Source organism: Cervus elaphus, chromosome 24 (genome assembly GCF_910594005.1).
Source record: "Cervus elaphus chromosome 24, mCerEla1.1, whole genome shotgun sequence".
Classification (NCBI taxonomy): Eukaryota; Metazoa; Chordata; class Mammalia; order Artiodactyla; family Cervidae; genus Cervus; species Cervus elaphus.
In genome coordinates, this window is record NC_057838.1 from 16,476,656 (window position 1) to 16,497,811 (window position 21,156).

The window sequence follows — 21,156 nt, forward strand, 5'->3', positions numbered from 1 at the left end:
TAGCCATCGTAGTCAACACAAGAGTCTGAAATGCAGTATTTGGATGAAATCTCAAAAACAGCAGAATGATCTCTGTTCATTTCCAAAGCAAACCATTCAATATCACAGTAATCCAAGTCTATGCCCCAACCAGTAATGCTGAAGAAGCTGAAGTTGAACAGTTCTATAAAGACCTACAAGACCTTATAGAACTAACACCAAAAAAAAAAAAAAAAAAAAAATGCCCTTTTCATTATAGGGGACTGGAATGCAAAAGTAGGAAGTCAAGAGATATCTGGAGTAACAGGCAAATTTGGCCTTGGAGTACAAAATAAAGCAAAGGCTAATAGACTTTTGCGAAGAGAATGCACTGGTCATAGCAGACACCCGCTTCCAACAACACAAGAGAAGAAACTACACATGGACATCACCAGATGGTCAGTACCGAAATCAGATTGATTATATCCTTTGCAGCCAAAGATGGAGAAGCTCCATATAGTCAGCAAAAACAAGGCTGGGAGCTGACTGTGGCTCAGGTCATGAGCTCCCTATTGCCACATTCAGACTTAAATTGAAGAAAGTAGGGAAAACCTCTAGACCCATCAGGTATGACCTGAATCAAATCCTTTAGGATTATACAGTGACAATGACAAACAGATTCAAGGGATTAGATCTGATAGACAAAATGCCTGAAAAACTTTGGATGGAGGCTCATGACATTGTACAGGAGGCAGGAATAAAGACCGTCCTCAAGGAAAAGAAATGCAAAAAGGCAAAATGGTTGTCTGAGGAGGGCTTACAAATACCTATGAAAAGAAGAGAAGCAAAGGCAAAGGAGAAAAGGAAAGATATTCCCATTTCAGTGCAGAGTTCCAAAGAATAACAAGGAGAGATAAGAAAGCCTTCCTCAGTGATCAATTCAAAGGAAAACTAGAGAATGAAAAAGACTAGAGATCTCTTCAAGAAAATCAGAGATTTCAAGGGAACATTTCATGTAAAGATGGACACAATGAAGGAAAGAAATGGTAGGGGACCTAACAGAAGCAGAAGATATTAAGAAGAGGTGGCAAGAAGAACTGTACAAAAAAGATCTTGAAAACCCAGATAATCAAGATGATGTGCTCACTCACCTAGAGCCAGACATCCTAGAATGTGAAGTCAGGTGGGCCTTAGGAAGCATCACTACGAACAAAGCTAGTGGAGGTGATGGAATTCCAGTTGAGCTATTTCAAATCCTAAAAGATGATGCTGTTAAGGTGCTGTACTCAATATGCCAGCAAATTTAGAAGACTCAGCAGTGGCCACAGGACTAGAAAAGGTCCATTTTTATCCCAATTCCAAAGAAGGGCAATGCCAAAGAATATTCAAGCTACCACACAGTTGCACTCATCTCACATGCTAGCAAAGTAATGTTCAAAATTCTCTAAGCCAGGCTTCAACAGTATGTGAACCATAAACTTCCAGATGTTCAAGCTGGATTTAGAAAAGGCAGAGGAACCAGAGATCAAATTGCCAACATCTGTTAGATCATCCAAAAAGCAAGAGATTTCCAGAAAACATCTTTCTGCTTGACTGACTATGTCAAAACCTTTGACTGTGTGGATCACAACAAACTATGAAAATTTCTTAAAGAGATGTTAATGCCAGACCACCTCACCTGCCTCTTGAGAAACCTGTATGCAGGTCAGGAAGTAACAGTTAAAACTGGACATGGAACAACAGACTGTTTACAAATCAGGAAAGGAGTACGACAAGGCTGTGTATTGTCACCCTGCTTATTTAGCTACTATGCAGAGTACGTCATATGAAATGCCAGGATGGTTGAAGCACAGGCTGGAAATAAGATTGCCAGGAGAAATATCAATAACCTCAAGTATGCAGATGACACCACTTTTATGGCCAAAAGCACAGAGGAACTAAAGAGCCTCTTGAAGTGAAAGAGGAGAGTGAAAAAGCTGGCTTAAAATTCAACATTCTTAAAGCTAAGATCATGACATCTGGTCCCATCACTTCATGGCAAATAGATGTGGAAACAGTGGCAGACTGTATTTTTTGGGGGGCTCCAAAATCACTGCAGATGGTGACTCAGCCATGAAATTAAAAGACACTTACTCCTTGGAAGGAAAGTTATCACAAATCTAGACAGCATATTAAAAAGCAGAGACATTACTTTGCCGACAAAGGTCCATCTAGTCAAGGCTGTGGTTTTTCCAGTGGTCATGTATGGATGTGAGAGTTCGACTACAAAGAAAGCTAAGTGCCGAACAATTGATGCTTTTGAACTGTGTTGTTGGAGAAGAGTCTTGAGAGTCCCTTGGACTGCAAAGAGATCCAACCAGTCCATCCTAAAGGAGATCAGTCCTGGGTGTTCATTGGAAGGACTGATGCTGAAGCTGAAATCCAATACTTTGGCCACCTGATTCAAAGAACTGACTCACTTGAAAAGACCCTAATGATGTGCAGGATTGAAGGCAGGAGGAGAAGGAGAAGGAGGATGAGATGGTTGGATGGCATCACTGACTCCATGGACCTGTGTTGAGTAAACTCCAGGAGTTGGTGATGGACAGGGAGGCCTGGCGTGCTGTGGTTCATGGGGTCGCAAAGAGTCGGACACGACTGAGCAACTGAACTGATGTGTGTGTATATGCATGGATGTTTAATTAATATAGTTAAGTGCAGTAAAGTCCCTTGTGGGTTAGTTGAAGTACAGATTCTAACTTTGTTTATAACACTGGCATCTTTCTAAATCAGGGGTTCACAATTTTTTTATGTAAAAGATCAAATAATAAATATTTTGTCTGTGTGGGTTGTACTGTCATCTCTGTTGCAGCCGCTCCATAATACACTTGACCTTGTGAAAACAAATAGACATAGTTGTGTTCTGATAAACTTTTTTTATTATTATTCCAAAACCAGGTGGCAGTCTGAATGGGCCCTCAAGCCTAATGTACTAATTGACTAATCCCTAGTCTAATGAAAGGCAAAGTGAATAAATATGGGAAAGAAGCCACCTAGTCCAACTTAAAGAAATATTTAAATTCCTAGAGTACGAGATGTTTTTCTCTCCGGGCCACATATGCTTCAGTCACCATCACTAAATAAGAAAATAATGTCTTTGTCACGGTGAAAGATCACCGCCCCCCCCCCCCCCACATACGCTGCCCACCTTAGCACATGCTGCTCTTTTACTCAGCTGCTCAGTGATAAACCTCACTAGGGAGAAGGGCCAGAGTGGTGCCGCCAGGATGACTTAGCATCCTCAAGCCCCGGCCTGCAGCTCTTGAAAAAGCTCCAGGCTCAGCTGGCCTCCTGTTACTGTAGGTTAGCGTGGGTATCACATTTCTAATGGATTAGCTGACTACTGGGAATGCAGAAGGGGTTTTAAAGTCTCTTAACTTCTAAATGCAGCACATAAGTGGAGTTCTATGAATATTTAATTTCAGTGCAAGGCCTAAAGTTCTTTGCAATTAGTTTAACTGTTGCTTTCAGGAGAGAGAGAGAGAATGAATTTTCTTTGAGTGTTTTCAGATTCACTATGGACTCTGCTTTTCTCAGGTTGGAACTTTTCATGAGCTGGATCATGACCACTTTTATATAATAATCAGAATCCATTTCTTTTGGGGTACATCTAGCACATGTGTTTTCTCAATCATTAGGGAAGAGATGGAGTTTTCAGGTACAATATCTTAAATCTTTTGTTAGCAAGCTGCCTGGTACATCTCGGCAGGGCCCAGGGACTCCAGTTTGCCTAATGGATTAGTGGTTTCTGCAGCAAAATCCACTTGCCTATCTTTCCAGTCAAATAAGTAGCTTATTAGAAACACAATCTGGTCTGAAATTCCACATGATCATTTTTTGTCTTTTGAGAATAATGCCCTGGTCCATAGTAGGCTCTCGAAAAATGCTTGACTGAATAAATTCCAAGGTTTTAACCCTCATTCTTTCTCTAACAATGTAATCTTGAGTAGGACTCTTAATATTTCTGAGTAAGGGTTTCTTCATATATAACAGGATAGATTTTATAAAGTGATTTTAGGTCCCTTAAGACTCTTAAATTTGATGCTTCTCTGGGCCCAACATTTTCCTAGGTACTGAAATGCAGATTATAGATCTCCCCAAAGTCTAGGAAGCCTAACATTAGTTAGGAAGGCAATGAGCACACATAAATAGCTAGGAAAACAAAAGTACATCATGTAATCAAGGATGCCTAGTATTGTTTTCAGTAGAGATAGGTTATTGTGATTGTGGGACGAGCTCATATAAAAGGAGAATCTGAAGTGGGCATGAATATAGAAAGCTGGCTACTGAAAAGAAGACATTTCCAAGACAGCATTAAGGGGAAAAAGCTATTAAAACAACATATGGAAACCAGGAGAGAAGATGGTGTGTACTGAGAAAACTGGGAACTTGTTCAGTTGCAACATTTCACACTTTACTGACATGGAACTCCTGTGCTGCAGACAGGCTCTGCTTTTTACCTCTTTCCTCCCTCCTTCTCTCTCTTCTTTCTCTTCCCTTTATTTCAGTATGTGAAGGGTGGAAGAACCCTGCGAAATATTTTTTATTTCGCACATATCTTTGAGTACCTAGTGGATGCATGAACATAAGCCCTAATCTTTTCTTGCCTCGACTATCAAACTGTCTTCTCATCTCGTCCCCATCGTCCATCCCCAGTTTGCCCCTCCAGGCCCTCTACCCAGCCTGTGCCAAAGTAAGGAGCATATCTAAGATTTCTGAAGTATAATCTAGGCACGTCATTGCAGTTGCATCCCAAGATCCGAGGACATGGGGTAGGCACTTTGCGTTGGCGTGAGCAGCCCTGCAAGCCTGGCCCTGTTGCTAACAGACTCTGGGCACACTGTGGCCTTTCCCACGAGTGCATCAGGAAAGGCTGATTTCACTCAGCTCCCCAGAGTTGTCCCATTGCTGCCCACGCTACCTGGCCAAGTCCTACATCACCACTTCTTCATTTCCTCCTTTCCCCAGCAAAGCTAATGATTCCTTGTCCTGGCCACTCTCTACGTTGCTTGGTTAGTGATATTCTATTTATCACACTCTGACACTATTTGGTTGCAACAACTAGAATGTAATTCCATAAGAGGAAAGTGGCACCTTCCGGTTTTTAATTTCAAGTATCCAGCACAGTCTTTGCACATAACAGACAAGCAGTGAATGTTGAATCCAATCCTCCATATTGACTTGCAGAGTTTAAGAGAGAGCTCACATTGTTTCTCCTGTAAATCGAATTTTTCTGTGTTTTAACAGTGATTTATCATTCGAGTGGGTTTTTTATCCCATTTGAGTCTCATTTTGAACATATCTTTTCCTCTTGTCTATCAGCTAATGTCTGTCTGGCCCCATTATTAATTTTGAAAATAATTGTGCTAATGTATTCAACATATGATGCCTTTTAACAATTTTCTGTAATTGGTACCATTACCATCTGCTATCTTGTGGTGGTGGATCTGGAAAATGTGTGTTACCATCTGTGGAAGAGTCTTCACACATTAAAGCTGCTCTGTCCTTCTCCTTCAGAATGCACTTGCCACAAGCACAGGGCAACATGAGGCCTCCCATGGCAACATCTGATGAGAAATGCATCCTCCCATGTGTGGAACCGTATGTTTCCCACACGTGTATAAATGGTTAGAGCATGTCTTTCCCAGTATCTTTGACTGTTTGGTACAGATAAATCCATTTTCCATAGGACAGCTGAGTATGTATGACTATATCTTTCACACCCCCTACAGGCTTCACATGTGATCAGAAACTGAAAGTACTTTGCATCCACAGTTAAGTTTGTGACCATCTGATGCACTTTGGTAGTGGTCTTTGACATCAATAAAATGCCTATGTTGCCTCTTTACTACTTTTTATTTTAAATTATTTTGTTTCACTTTTTACTCATTTACTTTTAGTTGACATAGGACTCCCGTGCTGCTGACAGGTTCTTCTTCTCCTTCTGTGCCTCTTTCTTCCCTCCTTCTCTTTCTTCTTTTCTCTTCCCTTTATTGCAATATGTAAAGGGTGGAAGAATCCTTCAGATTATTTTTATTCAGCAAATATCTCTGAGCACCTAGTGGATACATGAACACAAGCCCTAATCTTTTCTTGCCTTGACTGTTAAAATATCTTCTCAGCTCGTGCCCATTGTCCATCCTGTTTGCCCCTTCAGTCCCTCTGCCCAGCCTGTGCCAAAGTAATGTACGGATGTGAGAGCTGGACCATAAAGAAGGCTGAGCACTGAAGAATTGATACTTTCAAACTGTGGTGCTGTAGAAGTCCCTTGGACAGCAAGGAGATCAAACCAGTCAGTCCTAAGGGAAATCAACCCTTAATATTCAATGAAAGGACTGATACTGAAGCTGAAGCTCCACTACTTTGGCTATCTGATTCAAAGAGCCAACTCATTTGTAAAAGACCCTGATGCTGGGAAAGATTGAGGTCAGGAGGAGAACGGGATGACAGAGGATGAGATGGTTGGATGGCATCACCGACTCAGTTGGCATGAGTTTGAGCAAATTCCGCAAGTGAAGGAGAGGGAAGCCTGGCGTGCTGCAGTCCATGGATCACAAAGTGACTGAGTGACTGAACAACAACAAATATATATTTTATAGCTTACTTTTCACAATTAACATCATATTTGTAAATACAGATTAATGTGATTTTCTTTAAAACTATCAAATAATATTCCATGGTATGTCTAAGAGAGGCATCTGGCTAAGAGTACTGAAAACAAAACTCCTCTAACTGGATTCAATTATATAGACACATTCAATTTCATTTACAAGAATACTGAAGGTTGGTATTTTTAGACCTGATTCAAGGGCTCTGCAGCATCACCCTGGGAACCAGGGACTCTTCCTCTTCTTACTCATCCTTATACATCAGCTCTTTCCCTCATGCTTTGTGGCTACTACAGCCTTGGCATCTGCTCACGCTGAATTTAAGAGCAAGAGCAAAGGGCCAGGACAAAGTAGTTCCCCTTCTATCAGGAAGCCGGAACCCTTACATCTTACTTACCAGAACTGGGTCAGTTCTACACTAGCTGCGAAGGATGTGGGAACAGGAATATCAGGCAAATGGGAGCCACGTGGTTATCACTGGGTTAGATCTACAATGGTAGATCATTGAGTCTCCACGTATCACTGCGAAGAAAGCAGTTCTGGTTTAAGGAAGAAGACAGTGCTGACTGGTGGATGGGCAGCTTGGACAGTCTGTTGTAGAATGTGGTTATTTAATTTTCCAGGTTCATTAACAGATGATATCTAATCTTTGCTATAAAAAATAGTGCAAGAGTGAAAACTTACTGTACCTGCTTCCCTGTTCATTTATGGGTTTGTGTCTCTTATGAAAATACAATGAAGGGAAGTTGATGTAATAAAATATGACATATTTTAATTTGATTTTACCTGCCACAGTGTTTCTGAAGTGGTTGTAAGAGTTCATTTTCCTTCCAGCAGCATATCACAATATCTGTTTCACATACCAAACTGAACTTCCTAGGGGATTGTTCAAGCCTCTGTCTTTGTTCACAGGGGCTCCCAGTAGTGGAGCATATGCCAAGACCCAGTTCAATGTGTGTATTTTGTCATTTACCTGATGTGTAGGACTCACAAACTAGTTCTAAATGTCTTTCAGAGGCAATTACTCTGTATGTAGCTGTAGATTCGGTGTGTCCAAGGGAGGAGACAAATTCAAGCCTCCTCTGTCACATCCTGATCAGAGCTCAAGGATTTTCAAGGTCAAGGAGGCTGAGTACTATCATGTCACACTTGGATATTCCTCCCCCCTTGGAAGGACAGAAGCCCCTTCTTCAATTGTTGTTGTTATTGTTTGTGTGTGTGTGTTTACATACAAAATTTGTTTCTTTAATTCACCAGGATATTTTTAATGGTAAAATATAATGTTATTTTTACTTTTTTCACAAAATAGGCACTTGTTTCTACACTAGTTATTCAGTGCTAAATTATTTTCATTAAATTTTTAAATGGCATCTTTGTCATAATCTTAATATTTGTGTACACATCTGCTTCTTCAGACTCTTGTCTGATCCTATAAGCTGTTTTCCTACTTTTGTGCCTATGTCATATAGTTTTAAAAATTAATCTAAGTTGGTGCAAAATTAATTGCAATTTTGCATTGTGGAATTTTGTCATTTGGCATTGGAATACATTCTTAAATAATTGTTGTTATGTTGTACATCATTTTAATGCAAATTTCTCACTTTATGATTTTGCTAATGACTTATTACTTGCTGTTTATTTTATATTTATTTTTAGACTATAGAAATGATGTTAGACAAAAAGCAAATTAGAGCACATTTTTTATTTGAGATCAAAATGGGTTGTAAAGCAGCAGAGACAACATGCAACATCAACAATGCATTTGTCCCAGAAACTGCTAATGAACCCAGTGGTGCAAAATGCAGAAGTTTTGGGAAGGAGAAGAGAGTCTTGAGGATGAGGAGTATAGTGGCTGACCAACCAGTTGAGAGCGATCATCAAAGCTGATCCTCTCACAATTATAGGAGAAGTTGCCAAAGAACTCAGCGGCAAACATTCGACAGTCATTCAGCATTTGAAGCAAATTGGAAAGGCGAGTTCAGTTCAGTCGATCAGTCGTGTCTGGCTCTTTGCGACCCCATACACCGCACTATGCCAGGCCACCCTGTCCATCACTAAATCCAAGAGTTCACACAAACCCAAGTCCATCGAGTCGATGATGCAATCCAACCATCTCATCCTCTGTGGTCCCCTTCTCCTCTGCCCTCAATCTTTCTCAGCATCAGGGTCTTTTCCTGTGAGTCAGCTCTTCGCATCAGATGGCCAAAGTATTGGAGTTTCAGCTTCAAAATCAGTCCTACCAATGAACAACCAGGACTGATCTACTTTAGGATAGACTGGTTGGATCTCCTTGCAGTCCAAGGGACTCTCAAGAGTCTTCTCCAACAACACAGTTCAAAAGCATCAATTTGTCGGTTCTCAGCTTTCTTCACAGTCCAGCTCTCACATCCATACATGACCACTGGAGAAACCATAGCCTTGACTAGATGAAACTTTGTTGGCAAAGTAATGTCTCTGCTTTTCAATACGCTGTCTAGGTTGGTCATAACTTTCCTTCCAAGGAATAAGCGTCTTTTAATTTCATGGTTACAGTCACCATCTGCAGTGATTTTGGAGCCCCCCAAAAATAAACCTAGCCACTGTTTCCCAATCTGTTTGCCATGAAGTGATGGGACCAGATGCCATGATCTTAGTTTTCTGAATGTTGAGCTTTAAGCCAACTTTTTCACTCTCCTCTTTCACTTTCATGAAGAGGCTCTTCAGTTCTTCTTCACTTTCTGCCATAAGGGTAGTGTCACCTGCATATCTGAGGTTATTGATATTTCTCCCGGCAAACTTGATTCCAACTTGTGCTTCATTCAGCCCAGCATTTCTCATGATGTTCTCTGCATATAAGTTAAATAAGCAGGGTGACAATATACAGCCTTGACGTACTCCTTTTCCTATTTGGAACCAGTCTGTTGTTCCATGTCCAGTTCTAATTGTTGCTTCCTGATCTGCATACACGTTTCTCAAGAGGCAGGTGGGTGGTCTGGTATTCCCATCTCTTTCAGAATTTTCCACACTTTATTGTGATCCATCCAGTCCAAGGCTTTGGCATAGTCAATAAAGCAGAAATAGATGTTTTTCTGGAACTCTCTTGCTTTTTCAATGATCCATCGGATGTTGGCAATTTGATCTCTGGTTCCTCTGCCTTTTCTAAAACCAGCTTGAACATCTGGAAGTTCATGGTTCACATATTGTTGAAGCCTGGCTTGGAGAATCTTAAGCATTACTTTACTAGTGTTTGAGATGAGTGCAACTGTGCAGTAGTTTGACCATTCTTTGGCATTGCCTTTGTTAGGGATTGGAGTGAAAACTGACCTTTTCCAGTCCTGTGGCCACTGCTGAGTTTTCCAAATTTGCTGGCATATTGAGTGCAGCACTTTCACAGTGTCATCTTTCAGGATTTGAAATAGCTCGACTGGAATTCCATCACCTCCACTAGCTTTGTTCATAGTGATGCTTCCTAAGGCCCACCTGACTTCACATTCCAGGATGTCTGGCTCTAGGTGAGTAATCACATCATCATGATTATCTGGGTCATGAAGATGTTTTTTGTACAGTTCTTCTGTGTTTTCTTGCCACCTCTTCTTAATGTCTTCTGCTTCTGTTAGGTCCCTGCCATTTCTGTCCTTTATTGTGTCCATCTTTGCATGAAATTTTCCCTTGAAATCTCTCATTTTCTTGAAGAGATCTCTAGTCTTTCCCATTCTATTGTTTTCTTATATTTCTTTGCATTGATTGCTGAGGAAGGCTTTCTTATCTCTCCTTCCTGTTCTTTGAAACTGTGCATTCAAATGGGAATATCTTTCCTTTTCTCCCTTGCTTTTCGCTTCCTGTCTTTTCTCAGCTATTTGTAAGGCCTTCTCAGACAGCCATTTTGCTTTTTTGCATTTCTTTTTGTTGGAGATGGTCTTGATCCCTGTCTCCTGTACAATGTCACGAACCTCCATCCATAGTTCATCAGGCACTCTGTGTATCAGATATAGTCCCTTAAATCTATTTCTCACTTCCACTGTATAATCGTAAGGGATTTGATTTATGTCATACCTGAATGGTCTAGTGGTTTTCTCCTCTTTCTTCAGTTTCAGTCTGAATTTGGCAATAAGGAATTCATGATCTGAGCCACAGTCAGCTCCAAGTCTTGTTTTTGCTGACTGTATAGAGCTTCTCCATCTTTGGCTGCAAAGAACATAATCAATCTGATTTCGATGTCGACAATCTGGTGATGTCCATATGTAGAGTCTTCTCCTGTGTTGTTGGAAGAGGGTGTTTTCTATGACCAGTGAGTTCTCTTGGCAAAACTCTATTAGCCTTTGCCCTGTTTCATCCTGTACTCCAAGGCCAAATTTGCCTTCTGTACAATGTCACGAATCTCCATCCATAGTTCATCAGGCTCTCTGTCTATCAGACTGTGTGTGTGTTAGTCACTCAGTTGTGTCCAACTCTAGGCAACCCCAGGATTCTCTGTCCATGAAATTCTCCAGGCAGAATACTAGAGTGGATTGCCATTCCCCTCTGCAGAGGAACTTCCCAGCCCAGGGATGTAACCCTGGTCTCCTGCCTCGTAGGTAGATTCTTTACCATTTAACTACAGGGACGTCTATCAGATCTAGTCTATGAGATCTATCAGATCTAGTCTAGTCTACCAGATCTATCAGATCTAGTCCCTTAAATCTGTTTCTCTCTTCCACTGTATAATCATAAGGGATTTGATTTAGGTCATACCTGAGTGGTCTAGTGGTTTTCCCTACTTTCTTCAATTTAAGTCTGAATTTGGCAATAAGGAGTTCATGATCTGAGCCACAGTCAGCTCCTGGTCTTATTTTTGCTTACTGTGTAGAGCTTCTCCATCTTTGGCTGCAAAGAATATAATCAGGCTGATTTAAGTGTTGACCATCTGGTGATGTCCATGTGTAGAGTCTTCTCCTGTGTTGTTGGAAGAGGGTGCTTTTTTATGACCAGTGAGTTCTCTTGGCAAAACTCTATTAGCCTTTGCCGTGTTTCATGCTGTACTCCAAGGCCAAATTTGCCTGTTACTCCAGGTGTTTCTTGACTTGTTACTTTTGCATTCCAGTCCCCTATAATGAAAAGGATATCTTTTTTGGGTGTTAGTTCTAGAAGGTCTTGTAGGTCTTCATAGAACTGTTCAACTTCAGCTTCTTCGGCGTTGCTGGTTGGGGCATAGACTTGGATTACCATGATATTGAATGGGTGCCTTGGAAATGAACAGAGATCATTCTTTCGTTTTTGAGATTGCATCCAAGTACTGAAAAAGTTCAGTAAGTGGTTGTCTTGTGAGCTGACCGCAAATCCAAAAAAATTGTCATTTTGAAGTGTCATTTTCTCTTATTGTATTTAACAGCAGTGAAAACGTTGCCATGAAATGTAGCCGTGGCAAAAGTGTGTTGATTGTAATGGTTCCTATTTTGTTTAATAAAGATGTGTTTGAGCAGCCTTATAACGTTTAAAATTCACAGTCTGAAACCACAATTACTTTTGCACCAATCTTATATCATGTTCTATTTAAGATAAACAATTTCTACTCATTATTTCTTTTAAATATTACTCAAATGTTCTTGCACCTTTTTCCTTCTATTGGAATATTATAATTACTTTGTCAAAATCTATTGAAAAGAAAATATTTTTTAAAAATTTGTTGCCATTATTTCCTCTCCCATTTTCTTCTTAGAGTTTTGTGGCTTTTTAAAACATATTTGCTTATTTATGTTTATTTTTGGCTGTACCAGGCCTTCATTGCTCCTTGTGAGCTTTCTCTAGTAGTAGTGAGCAGCAGCTACTCTCTAGTTGCAGTACATGGGCTTCTCATTGTGGCGGTTCTCTTGTCTTCTCCTGTCGCAGAGCATTGGCTCTAGGTGTGCGGGCTTCAGTAGTTGTGGTATACAGACTTAGTTTCTTCACAGCATGTGGAATCTTCTGGGACCATGGATCAATCTCCCATTCCCTCCATTGGCAGGTAGATTCCCAACCACAGGACCACCAGAGAAGTCCAAAATAAAGCATTTTAATTTGCCTTTTTAAGGTATTACATACTTCCTGATAGATTTATTCCCTGAGATTTTCTGCCTTTTCTTATTGTAAAAGATTGTTTTTCTCAGTAAGTTTTCTAATTGAATATGGTGAGTACATGGGGGCTTCCCAGGTGACACATTGGTAAAGAATACACCCACTATTGCAGGAGACACACGAGAGGCAGGTTCAATCTCTGATTAGGGAAGATTCCCCTGGAGTAGGAAATGGCAACCCACTCCAGTATTCTTGCCTGGAAAATTCCATGGACAGAGGAGCCTGGTGGGCTATAGTTCATGAGGTCCCAAAAGTCCAAGATGACTGAGCAATTGAGCACACATGGTGAGTATATATGAAAACTATTAGTTTATGTAACTCAATTCTGAATCCATTCATCTTGCTGAAATCTATTCATATGTCTATAATTCTAAAGTTAATTCTACGGGCGTGGATATGTTATCCTGACACAGGGGTTGATGTTTTTTACTTTTATAACTTTTTTCTTTTCTTCTTGGAATTTCTGGCATATCCAATTGAGCGATGAATAAGTAGCAGAATTCTTTCTAGGTCTAGAATAAAATGAGATCACTTGTATTATTTAGCCATAATATTGTTGTTGTTCAATCTTTAAGTCATGTCTGACACTTTGTAACCCCATGGGCTATCGCATGCCAAGTTCCTCTGTCTTCCACTATCTCCTGGAGTTTGCTCAAATTCATATCCCCTGAGTCAGTGGTGCTATCTAACCATCTGATCCTCTGCCACCCCCTTCTCCTTTTGCCTACACTCTTTCCCAGAATCGAGGTCTTTTCCAATGAATCAACTCTTTGCCTAAGGTGGCCAAAGTACTGGAGCCTCAATTTCAGCAACAGTCCTTCCAATGAATATTCAGGGTTGGTTTCCTTTAGGATTGACAAGTTGATTTCCTTGGTGTCCAGGGGACTCCTGAGAGTCTTCTCCAGGACCACAAATTGAAAGCAGCCATCTTTGGCACTCAGCCTTCTTTACGGTCCAACTCTCACATCTGTACATGACTACTGGAAAAATCATAGCTTTGACCATATGGACCTTTGTCAGAAAAGTAATGTCTCTGATTTTTAATATAGTATCTAGGTTTGTCAGAGCTTGTCTTCCAAGGAGCAAGCATCTTTTCATTTCATGGCTGCAGTCTCTGTCTGCAGTGATTCAGGAGCACAAGAAAAAATCTGTCACTGCTTCTTCTTTTTCCCCTTCTGTTTGCAATGAAGTGATGTGACTAGCTGCCTTGATCACAGATTTTTGAATGTTGAGTTTTAAGCCAGCTTTTTCACTCTTTTTCACCTTCATCAAGAGGCTCCTTAGTTCCTCTTCACTTTCTGCCATTAGAGTGGTGTCATATGCATATCTGAGGTTGATATTTCTCCTGGCCATCTTGATTTCAGCCTTTGATTCATCCAGATTCATCTTTAGTTTCCTGGTAGATGTCATTGATTAAATAAGGTATGTTTCCTACTCATATTAATTTGCTGAGAGTAAGGGTATCAGTAAGGGTATTACATATTCTTCAGCTATTAATGTATCACCAGTAATAAACAAAGACTAACATGTATTGCGTTCTTTATGCCAGAGACTATTCTAAGTAATTTACATGTAATCTCTCATTTATTTCTCAGTTGTCTCACCCAGGAAGAAACTAGGACACAAAATTGTCATATGACTTGCTCAAATTTACATAGTTGTTTAGTGCGGCTGCTGCTGCCAAGTCGCTTCAGTCGTGTCCGACTCTGCGACCCCGTAGACGGCAGCCCACCAGGCTCCCCCATCCCTGGGATTCTCCAGGCAAGAACACTGGAGTGGGTTGCCATTTCTGTCTCCAAGTTGGTTAATAGCAATAGGTAGATTGTATTAGTTAGATTTCAGTTATTCTGAAACCCCTAATTTATCTTGAAGTGTTCTTCTTTTAGAATACAGCTGGATTAAATTGTTAATATTTCATTTAGTAGTTTTGAATTTGTGTTCATAAATGAAGTGAATTTCAGTTGCCTGTGCAACCAATCTATGTAATCTGTTGTGTAGTTTTCTTTCTTCTCTCTTTTATAAGATTATATATATATATGTGGATATAATGATATGTATGTGAAATAGATACTGTGCTCATTCAAGTTTTGATGAAACCAGTATCTAAATCTACATGGGTCTATTGACCTTGAAAGGTAGAGTTTTACTTCTTTTTATTGTTCATTGCAAGCCAATAATAGTATATATAGTATATAATACATATTTCTCATGTAATATTGTTTGTTTGATAGACTGGCTTAAAATTAAAAATAAATTTTCTTTTCTTCCTTTCTTCTTTATAAAAAGTTTTATTCAAATAATCCTCTATAAGTTGTTTGCCTCTTTCCCCCTTTAAAGTTGGCTTCATTGTGTCTTTTTTCTTTTTTCCTCAAGTTAATGTCTTTCATGCTTATTTCTTCTTCAGGAAATCATAAATTCAAGTTTTCTTTTCCCTCTCTTTAAGTGAACTTTTAAGAAAACTGACTTTCAACTTTAATAAATTTCACTTTTTATTGAGTGTGTATTTCATAACTTTCTCTCATTAATTCCTTTCTTCTATTTTATTTATAATAGTTTGTTTCCTTGATTTTCAGGGACAGAGGAGAGATCTTTATGCATGAATTTCCATTTTCTTTCCACTGTGACATTTGAGAATAACTTATAAGCCCTCTTCTTTTTGGTGGCCTAAGACAAAGTCCATTTTAGTCAATAAAATATACATCTTATGAAAAAATGTATATTCTATTTTTGGAGCATAAATTATTATCATGTCTTTGTTAATCTAACCTCTTTATTATATTTAAGTAGTCTATAGCACTCGCATTTTTTGGCTTATTTGATCTGTCGATTTCTTAGATAGGCAAGTTAAAATTTTCTGGTCTAGGTATGCATTTGCCCACTTTCCCTTTCATCTTACTTATTTTTCCTCTTAAAATACATGTCAGTATATACTTAAAGTTTTTAAGGTTCCATCTGTTAGCTAGGTTATGCCTTGATCTGTAGGAAATATCTATCCAGTTTTCCCCATTTTGCTGATTTTAGCCTTGAATTCCCTACAGCATTGCTTCTCTGGGTATGTATTTTGTTTAAGTTTCAAGCATTATGGTAACTGCTGGATTAAATATTTATAAATATACATATGTGTGTGAGTGTATATATATATATATGTTTAGTGATTTGTTCAAAATCACTGCAGATGGTGATTGTAGCCATGAAATTAAAAGATGCTTATTCCTTGGAAGGAAAGTTATGACCAACCTAGTTAACATATTAAAAAGCAGAGACATTGTTTTGTCAACAAAGGTCAGTCTAGTCAAGGCTATGGTTTTTCCAGTGGTCATGTATGGATGTGAGAGCTGGACTATAAAGAAAGCTGAGCACTGAAGAATTGATGCTTTTGAACTGTGTTGTTGGAGAAGACTCTTGAGAGTCCCTTGGACTGCAAGGAGATCCAACCAGTCCATCCTGAAGGAGATCAGTCCTGGGTGTTCATTGGAAGGACTGATTTTGAACCCGAAACTCTAATACTTCAGTCACCTGGTGCAAAGAGCTGACTCATTTGAAAAGACCCTGATGCTGGGAAGGATTGAGGGCAGGAGGAGAAGGGGATGACAGAGGATGAGATGGTTGGATGACATCACCGACTCAATGGACATGAGTTTGAGTAAACACTGGGAGTTGGTGATGGACTGGGAGGCCTGGTGTGCCGCGGTTCATGGGGTTGCAGTCGGACACGACTGAGCAACTGAACTGAACTGAACTGAAGGGTCATTTTTATTTATATGTGGTATTGCACATATAAATAAAATTTACCATCTTTAAATGGTATTAGATGCATTTGTATTGTTGTGACTACTTTCTTTTAGTGTCATGTCCTCAAAGCCCATGCATATTTAGCATATGTCAGAATTTCCCTCCTTTAAAAGTTGAGTAATGTTCTCTGTTTGTGCCTAAACTGTATTTTGCATATTCATTCATCTGTGTATAGCATTTGGGTCGCTTCTATGCTTTACTAATGTGAATAGCGCCACTGTAAGCATGGATGTTAAAATGTGTCTCTGACGCCTGCTCTCTGCTATTTTGAGTATGTACTCTCAAGTGAAATTGCTGGATCATGTGGAAATTCTATTTTTAATTTTTTTACGAACTCACCTATTGTTTTCCATAGCCATTGTACCATTTTAGACTTCTACCAATAGTACACAAGAGTTTCAATTTCTTCACAGCCTTAGCTACACTTGTTATTTTCTGTTTTTGTTTGCTTGTTTATTTGGGTTTTTTGACAGTAACCATCCTAGTGGGTGTGAAGTAGTAACTTCTTACGGTTTTGATTTGCGTTTTGGTTGGGGGTTCATTTTGGTTCTGAAGACTCCCTGTGAATCCTTCAGTGATGCTGCACTTACTCTCCGGCCTCTGCTGTAGAGACTGAGAGCCTCATCCCTTCGAGCAGTGTGCTCAGCCTTATTTCCAAAGAGTGGCAAGAGGAGGGACGCTAAAAGGTATGGTGGGGCAGTCACCAGCTCCTGGAAAGGGGCCCTTCCTCTTTTTTCTGAGTGCCATCAGGTGCTACTCTGCCTTGCCACTTTTGAAGGAAGTGTCCATTCTCTTCAAATGCAGTTTTCTTCATTTATTCAATAAATATTCAGTAAGAGTCCACCATGTTGTAGACATTGTTTAGGATGTGAGGATACCATAGTGAAGAAAGCTAAAAACATCTGTGCCTTCATGGACTCCACATTTTGGTGAAGGGAGAGAGATAATACATTAAAAAAGTCAATGGATATTTCACCAGGTGGAGATAGGTGCTTTGGAGAAAACTTTGAAAGGTTGTATTCATTCTCTGTGGCTGTGTAAGAAATTATCACCAACCTAGCATCTTGAAATAAGACAAATTTATCATTTTTCCTTTGGTCTGGAGCCTAGAATGGCAAATCAAGGTGTCTGCTGTGGAATCTGAGGGGTGGGAGCCTCTTCTACACTCATTCAGGTTGTTGGCTAACTAAATTCAGTTCATTTCATTTATAGGACTGAGATCAGTGTTTCCTCACTGTATGCCTACCAAGGCTTGTCATCAACTCCTAGAAGCCACTCACCATTTCCTGCCATGTAGTCCCGTTCACAGCCTGGCAGTTGCTTCTTTAAGATCAGCAGGAGAAAATTCCCTTGCAGTCCAGCAGTTAGAACTCTGAGCTCCCAATGCAGGGGGACAGAGGTTCGATCCCTGGTCTGGAAACTAAGATCTCACAAGCTGCATGGTGAAATAAAAAAAGCAGGAGAAGCTCTGTGCTGCTGTGAAGCTTTTTCTTTTTCTGTCTTTGACTTGTTAGACTCAGATTTAAAGGACTCACATGGAGAGGTCAGGTCCACCCAGATAATCTACCTTCAGTTAAAATCTCCTGTGCTATAGAACAACCTAATCAAGGAAGTGAGATCCATCATTTTCACAGCTCTGGGAGGCACATACACTGTATGGAAGGCACATACACCAAGAGGTGGGGATCATGAAGACTATCTTGGCATCATGCCCACCACACAGAATAAGGGAGTGGAGAGCAATGTGTCATTTAATACAGGCTGGCAAGTGACATTTAAACACAACTGTAAGATTTCTGGAGGAAGAGTCTTTTCCAGAATAAAGGGACAGCCAGCACCAACTCTCTGAAGCAAGAACATACTGAGGATACTCTAGAGACAGCGGGGAGGCCAGTAGGGCCGGGGCAGAGTGACTAAGAGGGAGAGCTGCGGGAGAGGAGGTCAGCCTGGGAGGCCGAGATCAAGGAGGGCCTTGGAGGCCATCAGAGGAACTGTGGCTATTACCCCACACTGTTGTTTGTTTCCTTGTGTAATACCATAACTAAACGTATGCCTTTGGAAAACATTTTTAAGTTGAGATGCATTTAGAAAACATTTGTGAATCCCAAACCTGACTATGAGTGGATGAACAGAAAGGACAAAGGTTCATAGCCTTTGGTGCAAGCAGTTACGTATGTGGCTGTGGAGCGAGGAAGTTTACAAGCTCAATGTTTTACAACAATTAACTAATTAACTAGGTATTCTAGAGGGAATAAAAATGTCAGGGCACATACATACACATACACCCATAATATTCACAATACTTAATGACATTTTCAATTAGACTAAATATATGCCATTTTAAAATTTAAAGACTTGTAATTTCGATTTATGCAGATAGAACTCATGCCTTGCTTAATTTTAACCATGACTTAGTGAAGATTATTTTGATTTTTTTTAAATTTATGGATCTGACCCTACAAAGTTGGGACTTACAGTATGACAGGAGATGTGAGATCAGCTTCTTTAACTGAGTGACATATATTTCCTTTTATGATGGAAATATCTTCTGTACCTGCTTAGCCATCCCAGAGAAGAATAAAAAATAAAAATCTTCAAAATAAAATTAGCAGATCAAAGTTTCTGCCTGAAAGTGTTGCTGATGTATAACCTGCAGATCGTTTTGCAGTCCTGGCAGTTCTGACTATGGAGATACAGATAGTTCCCATTTATCTTTCCTACTCACACAGCATCTTTCGAAGTGATGTCCTGAATTTTCAGGCCTTTCTCAGACACTCACCTGGATGTTTCAGGGCTGCTCTAAGAGCCGACCATTTCTCCTCCTCTTCGAGTCTCTTGTCTGCCAGATCCCCTTCTTGCTGACAGAGTCACCATCTGCTGCAGGTACAGCAAACAGGAGCTTCGCCGAAATTCTTCTGTCAGTTTTATTCCGGCTTCCCAGTGTTTGCTAGTTTATTTTCAAGGCAATCTCCCACTTGAAAGCTCCTCCTGTAAGCTCCAGCCTTCCCTTATGTTAATGTCTGCCAACAAGGACCTACTGTACGGCACAGGGAACTGTTCTCAATATCTTATAATAACGTTTAATGGAAGAGAAGGTTTATACAGATATATATATATACACACACACACACACACACACACACACACATATATATGCATGGATGCTCAGTTGCTTCAGTCACGTCCAACTCTTTGCAACCCTGTGGACTACAGCCCGCCAGGCTTCTCAGTCCATGGGATTCTCCAGGCAAGAATACTGGAACGGGTTGCCATTCACTCCTCCAGGGGATCTTCCAGACTCAGGGATTGAACCCATGTCTCCTGAAACTCCTGCGTTGCAGGCAGATTCCTTGCTGCTGAGCCACTGGGGAAACCCCCAAAATATATATACACATATATAATACATATAACTGAATCACATTGCTGTAAACCCAAAACTAACACAGCATTGTAAATCAACTATATTTCAGTAAAATTCTTAACACTGTGTCTGCAACCTCAGGCAGCCATTCTGGAGGCAGCTGTCGCTACTTGCCTTGCAGCCGGGAATGTGCCAGCAAAGGGTGAGTGGCCTTCCGCTGTCAGGTACAATCCCTTCCCCCTTGTTTCAGCAGGACTGTTGGAGACCGGGGGAGGGTGTAGACTGGCGGAGGGTCAGAGAGTTAGAAAACAGCAGTTCCTCAGCCAGTGCGCACAGAGCGTCCCCAAGAAGCTGCCGTCACAGGGTGAGCAGGGCTGGCAGGCACCGTCCAGTCACAGGCAGCTGCTGGCTCCCGCACAGTGAATCCTCAGATGGGAACTTGGTTCCCGAGGGCCCTTCCCCATCAATTTTTCTTCTTCTCTCTCTCACTTTCTCTCATTTGTTCAGTATTTCTTGATCCTTCTGGTTACTTCTCCTACTTCTGGTTTTGAGATTTCTCCATTGAGCTGGGGGTAATATAGCAAAGACGACGAAGAGCATGTGTGGTGGTGGAGATAACACCCACATAGTGCTATATATAACATAGATAACAACAAGGACCTACTGTATGGCACAGGGGACTGTACTCACTATTCTGTGATAATTTACATGAGAAAAGAATCTGAAAGAAAATGGATGTATATAGGTACAACTGAAATGCTTTTGCTGTACATCTGAAAGCAACACAATTTTGTAAATCAACTCTACTCCAATAAAATATTTACAACTTTTTGAAAAACAAAATTTAGTTTCACTACTTGCTAGCTCTAGCCTCAGAGTCCTCAACAATGATCTCAAAAACAGTTGTCATAGAGATGAATTTAATAATGTTTACAAAATGTTAGGCAATGACAATATGTTCACTTTCTCCATCTCTTTTTACTCTGTGTGTATTTTTGTAAGTTTGTCTGTGTATGTTATATGCATATATGTGTAAACACACATATAAAGTGAACGGTGCTTCTTTGCAAGTTTACTTACTTCTTTTTCTTATGTTCTTGTCTTCCAAGAGCCTACTCACTCCTTTCTTATTCCCTGGAAACTATGAGGATTCCTAAGCAAACTCTCACTATATTATATCTGAAGGAACAGAAGAGATGAAGAAAACTGTCCTTATGCGTTACTCTGGGTGGTGGTGTTCAGTTGCTCAGTTGTGTCTGACTCCTTGTTGACCCCATGGACTGCAGCATGCCAGACTTCCCTGAGTTTACTCAAACTCTTGTCCGTTGA

At 40.2% G+C, this 21,156-nt stretch overlaps 1 protein-coding gene across 3 annotated transcripts in view; it reads left to right on the plus strand.

The window, feature by feature from the left end:
- Positions 1–21,156, plus strand: part of RBMS3 (RNA binding motif single stranded interacting protein 3) — a 1,032,337-nt gene that overhangs the window by 90,531 nt on the left and 920,650 nt on the right. The window lies entirely within an intron of this gene.